Raw genomic sequence first — 8,866 nt, forward strand, 5'->3', positions numbered from 1 at the left:
CTGTATACATAGAGTAAGAATGGAGTAAAACCTCTCACACTCCAGGAAGGAACTAATACTCATTCTACTAACTTTCAGACTTGTGATAACATAAACATGTTTACTCAGTCACAAATCTAATGCCAAACATAGATTCATAATGGTCAATCATCACAATGTATGCACACAAGAAAATTTTTGAAAGTGGTCTTAATTTTACAAAATCCAACATTCCACAGTTCAACAACTTTTCCTTTACTCATTTTCCTTCAACATGCATGGTACGTACATATGGAGGCAGTACTAAAAACATCACAATGAAATAAAATAACATCCCAATGAAATAAAAAAGTACATATTTATAATCACATATTCACAATGAATTTAAAACTCCTACATATGCCAATTCTCCTAGATAGAACACGAAGGAAAAAACACAGGCAACAAAAACCCCTATGGTGAAAGATTTCACACAAGCACCCCGACCCTACTAAAATATATGCATTATCCTCAATGCATAATAAATAAAATACAAGAGAGTAGAATACTATCAAATCATAAGATTCCTTCTTAGCCTCAGTCTCAACAATAGTGAGCAATGATTGAGGTGCTCAAATCAACCCCTTCCTTAGTGGCAGGGGTAGGTATAGGTAGTGGGGATAGCCTAAGCCCACTTCCTTGTGCCAAACTGGTAGAAATATCAACCGCTTTATCTTTATCCTGCTTCTTTTTCATTTCTTCATCTCTCTTTGATCTCTTCATTTCTTTTCTTAACTGTCTCTCCTTTGGTGTCTCATCTCGATGTCTTTTCTTTCTAGCCAAACTTTTTTCACCACTTTGATTGGTCTCTTTTACTGTATCCTTCAGTACCTTTCCCATAAGTCTACAAGCTCTTTCTCTTCATTAGTATCCATAAAAGCTGGATAAAAAATGCTCAAGATGGGCTACCTTTTAAACTCGTCAATATCCATTTGGGCTTACTTTAGCTCAACAGTAAATCTGGAATGGATAATTCTCTTGGACTATATTCACACGTTCTTCCATATCATCCATCCACATATGTAGATTCTCATTAAGCTTCAAAACCTCTTCTACCACTCTCTCCATAAATAGTATGAACTTTTGGCCCATACATTTAATTGCCACTCAATTTTTTTTTGAGCTTTGACCATTTTTACAAAGTTCTCCTGATTCAACCTGTACTCCGATGTAATAACCCAAGTTTTAAGCTCTAGACCCTCAAAATATTAGCCATTAAGTTAGTTTTCCAATGCCACAAGTCTCGCCTAAATTTGATATTGTGGCAAAGTTATGCTAATTTTTCCTATGGATCTGTCAGTGCCAGTGGTTACAACTGACTTAACAACCGTGACCAGACATAACAAGTCATTATGGGGAGTGATCATTACAACAAAAGGGTCCTCAGTTTTAAGCCTAGTGATAATGACCCCACCTCATGACTCATTACCAGTGGTAGTGGTTAGGAGGGACTCATCACCTGAATAGTGAATAATCCAAAATCAAGCCTCAGACTATGACTCCACCCAATGACTTGTAGTAGATTGTAATGAGCTGATAGGAGGATAATATTAGTCATACCAAAATGAACCCAAGATCCCAGGACCTCAGGTTATGACTCAGACTATGACTTGTAACTAGTCGTAATGAGTCATGAGGTGAGTCGTAATGACTGGGAGTAGGTTTTCCTACATAATTTTTCAGGGACTTTTGTGTCTTTTCGCACTTCTTTAAAAGACAAAACCATGATGTTTAGGCTTTCCAAGGAGTGGTATAAAAGACCCAAATTCCCCAATTCAAGATAAAATCACAACTTCTACCTAGATAAATCAAAAAGGTAAATTTCCCTTCTTCCTGAGAGAAAACTAGTATATCTCAAGAACAAGATAAATTCTAAGGTTATCTCTAAGGCTTCCACTTTCAGGTACGTGGGATTTTATTAATGGGTCCCTTCTGCCTATTGAGTCCCAAGAACTCTCTAAGTTTACAAGTGTAAAACTCTTTTCTCTTTTATGAGATTCCATGTTAACCATGAATTTTATAAATTTTCTCTCAATTGTTTTGATTATGAGCCATAACAATATGTTCTCTCATGAGAATTATGTTTCCATATATTTGATAATACAAATGTCTATATCATAATTAGTTATTAAATATTGAGTGTTGTTCATGTTTTTTAGTACCGTGGTTAGTTCCATAATTACCATGATCGGTTAGCATTAATTAATGTTTATTGGTTATGAACACCCGATACCTAGGTACTCATGCATGTTATAATTTTTAGGTTACAAGTCACTGAAATCATGCTTGTATCATTAAATTCAGAATATTATCATGTTGAGCATTTATCAGTATTAGATCATGTTAGATAGTTATCAGTACCAGTGTTAGTTTAGTTCAGAGTAATACTCAGCACCGAGTGAACATAGAGATGAAGGCTTACCTGCCAATTAAGGACTGAGACCTTTAGTAGAAGTCCCCAAGTTCTAAAACTACATTTCCACTTTAGGTTATGAGGGGTCACCCACTAGTAGTGGATTGGCACCCTAATTCTGTAAGACACCAATTTAGTGAATCCATGCCAACCAGTATTGGTACCCTTGGTAAGGTACTAGCACCCATCAAATTGGGGTTACTAGTTAGATCCTAATTTTTCTCAAATTGGGTTATGTTGGTTTTAGTTAGCTCCCATAATCATTAGTTTAGTATTAGTTTATATATTTAGCTTATGTTCTAATTTAGATATACATAACCTCGTATTCAGTTATTTAATTTATTCAGCATATGTTATACTTGGTTTTGTACTAAGTTTACCTATTCATGCATTCATGCTCAATTATACAAATTAGCTTTCTTATCATACTTACTCAGTACATTCAAAGTACTGATCATATACTTTCTTTTATGCTATATTGTCTTATAATATAGGTTCGATGCCCAGTGCCCAGATCGCACTTAGTCCATTCCCATACCACTCAGCAGTAGGCATGGTGAGTCCTCATGCTTTGTGGACTAGTTATCAATTATTATTATCAGTATCATATTTTATTTATTCAGTCAAAGTTAGTTAGGGCTTGTCCCATCATCTCCTCCTATTTTAGAGGCTATCAAAAAGTTAGACATGTTTTTTGTTTTATCAGATATTCAGACATGATTGGTATTATTTTTTGTATCATTTAACGTTAGATTTTTTAGTTAGCTTCCATACATTATTTTGTTATTTTTTGTCAGTGCTCATAGTAGGTACTAGACCATGGGTTAGCTCAGGGTCACTTGTGACTCTAAGCACTGTGTTATGACTAGGGGTGGTCTCTGGTCATAACAAACTTGGTATCAGAGACCATGGTTTAGAGTGTCCTAGGGTGTCTAAAAGTTGTGTTAAGTAGAGTCTTATTCATGGGTGTGAAGTGCGCTAAATTTTGGGCAAGAGGCTATGAGACATTTTAGTAAAGTCTCCCTTTTTTCATTGTTTGCTGTCGTGCGATAGAGCGTAATCTCTATTAAACTTCTTCTTCTAACTCATCCTCTATCTTTTTGTAGAAAATGCCTCCCAAAAGGGCCAACAAAAGGAGGAATAGGGATCAGACAACACCGCTGCCAGTTCAAGAAGACCCTCTGAATAAGTAGGTCTCCCATGCTAAATTCAGGGATACTTTCATTGTTATAGACCAATCCATGGCTTCCCAAAATAACTAGTAGGTTGTTGCTTGATTTTCTATAGAAATATAGCATTTTCAACGCTTAAAACTATAAAAATATGCAAGTTTCTTTGGTTGTTTTGTTAGATATGATATGTTTTGAGTATGTTTTGTAGAAAACTAAGTTTTGGATGCTAAGTTCAAAAGAAGATAAAAAATGGAGTTTTTGGCTACTTATTTGGGCATTTATGTGTTTTACTAGGTGTGTATGACCAAAGAATATACCACATGTTGAAGTCCAGAAGCTTGGTTGCAAGAATTTGAAGACCTGGCACTTACCTATGTCTACATGTAGATCACATGTAGCACTTGTGGTCCGTATGTGACTAAGGTAAGTACCAAAACTGAAGATCTCAAGAGTGAAAGAGCTGAAGGAAAATTTTTAGCACTTACCTTTGTCTACATACGGACCGCATGTGGGTAAGGTAAGTACCAGAAATCTAAAGTCTAGAGAGCAAACAATGCAAGAAAATTTTCTGGCACTTATCTGGGTCTATATGCGGACCGCATGTGGCCTAAGTAAGTGGCCACAACCCTTTTATCCTTTTTTTTTCGGGCTTTGATTTTTAGGGTGTCCTCATGTTCTATAAATACCCTTAATTTGTTTTTTAGTAGAAGTTACACACTTTTTATATGCACAAATATATATTTGATTTTGAGATCCATCTTTGGTCTTGGAACTACTTTATATTAATTTTGATTGTTAATTAAGTTAAAGCTTTGGGTTTTTGAGTTATTGATTATTATGTGATTGTTGAATGTCTTCATAAATGAATTCTTTAAATCGTTACACAAGCATGAGCGGCTAATCTCCCTTAGCTAGGGTTGTAGAAACCATGGCTACATAATGAATTAGGGGAAGTGTTCAAACCTTCTAGACTATTATTGTTGCATGTATTGGGGTTTCCTTCACTTTTATTGATTTCTTAATGGGTGCAAACGTTAGAATTTAGCCTGTATTCACTACAGACTTAAGAGGGAGGTAGAAATTAGGAAAAGGAAATCACGATAGTGACTTGGGGTTAATTATAGAAATAAGCTTACTTGTACTATCTTCATAAGCCACTAAACTCTCATCAAATCAACTTAAGATCGAGAGGAGATAGTTATAACTGGGGTCCAAGGTAAGGGTTAGTAATAAAACACTCGGAGACTAAGAGAAGATAAGTGAAATTTACCAAATGGTGCCGAGAGGTAGTTGGTGCTACCTATCTTACCAGACTCTACATGCGTAGCAGTTGTATAGTGGATTGAGCACAAGAAGCTTACTAAGTTACAAGCCAAGGGGAACACAACCCTAGTGTTTGTCTATGACTGAATTACACCTAGATTTAATATTAGTTACTTATTTGATATTGTCACTGCAAACCCCTAATTTAATTTTCAAGTTTTGTTCGTTGATTATAATAGTTAAGAGCCACAATTCTACGTATTCCCTTGGGATTCAACCCCAACCTTTGTTGGGTTACTGTATTTGACAGCGATTGTATAATCTTCATATTTAAGGTATAGCTTGGGCATGATCATTGCCCCAGCCAATCCAGTAGTGAATATAGGAACAACTAGGATTTGAGACTTCACTCAGATAAATCCTCTGATGTTCTAAGGATTCAAGCCCTAGTAGGATCCACAGGAGTTTTTAGATTTTGTGTAGAAGGTGAATGATATCATGGGTGTTACTCTGAGTGACAGTGTTGATTTAGCTTATTATTAATTGCAAGGAGTGGCTCATACTTGGTTTAATATAAATAAGAAAGAGAGAGGTTTTGATGTAGGGCCTGTAGAGTGGGATGAATTTTCTACTACTTTTCTAGACTAGTTCTTACCGCTCAAGTTGAGGGAATCCAATGTAAAAGATTCATCAACTTGAAATAATATAACATAAGAGTGAGGAAGTATTCTCTTAAGTTCATTTAATTAGTGAGGTTTGTTTCTAACATGGTGGCTGATTCTAGGGCTCGTATGAGCAAGTTTGTATCTGATGTGTTAGAGGATATGGTCAAAGAGTGCAGCACGACATTATTTATTAAGGATATGGACCTCTCCAGGTTAATGATTCATGCTCAAAAAATTGAGAAGGAGAATATTAAAGATAGGGAAAGGAAGAATAAGAGGTATAGAACTAGTAGTTTCAACTTCACATAATAAAGGTCAGATGGTAGGAATCGTTCTTAGTTCTACTAGAAGTCTTTAGTCCCAGCCCCATCTTCTAATAGTGCTTAATGCTTAAGTTTTAATAGGATACTCGTGATAGTGTACCTGGCTCTAAGTCCCAGGGTAGTGTGAACAATGGTAGCACTAATCCACTCTGTAAGAGATGTGGCAGGAACCACAAAGGTGAGTGCATGGCTGGTAGTGATGCTTGTTTAGATGTGGCTATTCAGGTCATAGAATGAGGGATTTCATAGTGGTTGCACAGAGAGGTAAGGATCTTTACCAGTAAGGTCAGATAACTCTTCATTAGTTCTACTAGGTCATCTGACTCAGCAGGGTGCCACTTCTAGTGCAACTAATGGCCAACACCAGAATCAAATGTATGCCCTATAGACTCATAAGGATCATAAGGGTTCTCCTGATATGGTTATAGGTATGTTACAAGTCTTTCACGTTCATGTGTATGCATTTCTAGATCTCGGAGCCACACTTTCTTTTATGACTCCCTATATAGCTGTAGGTTTTGGCATTAGTCTCGAAATTCATGTAGAACCCTTTTCAGTATATACTCCTGAGGGTAGTTCTATCATACCTAGATGGGTATACAGAAATACCCCAATCATAATATTCTAAAAGGTCACTTTAGTTGATCTTATAGAGTTAGAATGGCCAATTTTGATGTCCTACTTTGTATGAATTGGCTCAACTCTTGCTATTCCTCAGTTGAATGTAGAAAAAAAATAGTTCAGTTTTAGTTCCATAATAAGGCAATCCTAGAATGGAAGGGTAGTACCTCATTGCCTATAGGCTAGTTTGTCTCTTTCCTTAAGAAGAGAAAAATAATTTCTCAAGGGTGTATCTATCATATCATTTGAGTCAAGGACTCATGTTTTGAAATATCAAGTCTTGAGTCTGTTCCAGTAGTGAATGAATTCCCTTAGGTGTTTATTGAAGATCTTCTCATAGTTCATTTTGAGTAGGAAATTAACTTTAGAATATATCTCTTTCCAAATACCCAGCCTATTTCAATTCCACCTTACAGAATGGCTCCAACTAAGCTTAAGGAATTTAAAGAATAGTTGAAAGTTCTCTTAGATAAGGGTTTTATCAGACCTAACATCTCTCCATGGGGTGCTACAGTTCTATTTGCGCACAAGAAAGACAATTCTCTTAGAATCTGCATCGACTACCGTTAGTTGAACAAATTCACAATCAAGAATAAGTATCACATGCCTAGGATTGATGACTTGTTCAACCAACTTTAGGGTGTAACTTATTTCTTTAAGATCGACCTCAGATGTTGCTATTATCAGCTCAGAGTCAGAGAGTGTGACATTCTTTTTGAACTCGATATAATTATTTTGAATTTGTGGTTATGTCTTTTGGGCTAGATAATGCTCCTGCAGCTTTTATGGACTTGATGAATAGGGTTTTCAATCAATACTTAGATATGTTTGTCATAGTCTTTATAGCTGACATCCTCGTCTATTCCCGTAGTGAAGGTGAGCATGCAGACTATTTGAGGATTGTCTTGCAGACCTTTAAAGATCACCAATTATTCTATAAGTTCAGTAAGTGTGAATTCTAGTCAAAATTAGTAGATTTCCTTGGTCATATTATTTCCAATGAAGGCATTTAAGTTGATTCTCAAAAGACCAAAGCAGTAAGGAACTGGCGTAGACCCATCTCTCCATTAGACATCATGACTTTCTTGGGTTTAGAATATTACTATAGATGGTTTATTGAAGGATTTTCCTCTATTACCTTTCCCATATCTGAGAAGGATTATGAATATCTCTGATAATTAGTTTTATTTCAAGCCAGGTTGCTCGACCACTGAGGTCATTTACCTCGTGAGGAGATTAGCAAAGCAGTTTTGGAAGAGGAAGAAGGACTTGTACATGATGTTTATTGATCTAGAGAAGGCATATGATAGAGTTCCAAGAGAGATTCTATGGAGGCGATTGAAGGATAGAGGGGTGCCCATGGCGTACACTAGGTCAATCCAGGACATGTATAATAGGGAAAAGCCTTGTGTGAGAATGGTCGGTAGGGATTCAGAGAACTTTCCAGTTTTAATAAGGTTGCACCAGGGGTCAACTCTTAGCCCATTTTTATTTTCCTTGGTGATGGGTATTTTGACGCAACATATTTAAGAAGGTGCCTTAGTGTATATTATTTGCAGATGATGTGGTACTGATTTACGAGACTCGAGGAGGAGTTAATAATAAGTTGGAGATTTAGAGACAGACGCTTGAGTCTAAAGAATTTTAGTTGAGCATAATCAAGATGGAGTACTTGGAGTGTAAGTTTAGTGAGGTGTCACAGGAGAATAAAGTGGTGGTAAAGCTGGACTCGTAGGTCATTTAGAAGAGGAAGAGTTTCAAATATCTGGGGTCTATGATTTAGAGAAATAGTGAGATTAACGAGGATGTAACACATCATATTAGGGAAGGATGGTTGAAATAAAGGTTCTCTTCGGGAGTTTTATGTGATAAAAAGGTGCCTCTGAAGCTTAAAGGTAAGTTATATAGAGTGGCAGTTTGGTCAGCTATGTTGTATGGAGTGGAATATTAGTCATTTAAGAACTCCCACATCCAAAATTTGAAGGTGGTGTAGATGAAAATATTGTGATGGATAAATGGCTATACCAGGAAAGATAGGGTGAGTAATGAGATTATTTGGAAGAAGGTGAGAGTTACTTTAGTGGAGCATAAGATTCAAGAAGTAAGGTAAAGTTGGTTTAGGCACGTGATGAGGAGGGGATTGGATGCTCCAGTGTGGAGGTGTGAGATACTGGCTATGGATGGTTTTAGGTAGGGTAGAGAAAGATCGAAGAAATATTAGAGGAAGGTGATCAGGCATGATATGAAGTAGTTACAACTTACACAGGACATGGCCCTTGATAGAAAGCTGTGAAGGATGCAGATAAGGATGGAGGGTTAGGGGTTGGGAGTGCATCAGTCACAGTAAAAAGAGTTCTTGTGTGTCTGTAGTTTTTTAGTTGTGGTACTATG

This window comes from Capsicum annuum, chromosome 1 (assembly GCF_002878395.1).
Source record: "Capsicum annuum cultivar UCD-10X-F1 chromosome 1, UCD10Xv1.1, whole genome shotgun sequence".
NCBI classification, from domain to species: domain Eukaryota; kingdom Viridiplantae; phylum Streptophyta; class Magnoliopsida; order Solanales; family Solanaceae; genus Capsicum; species Capsicum annuum.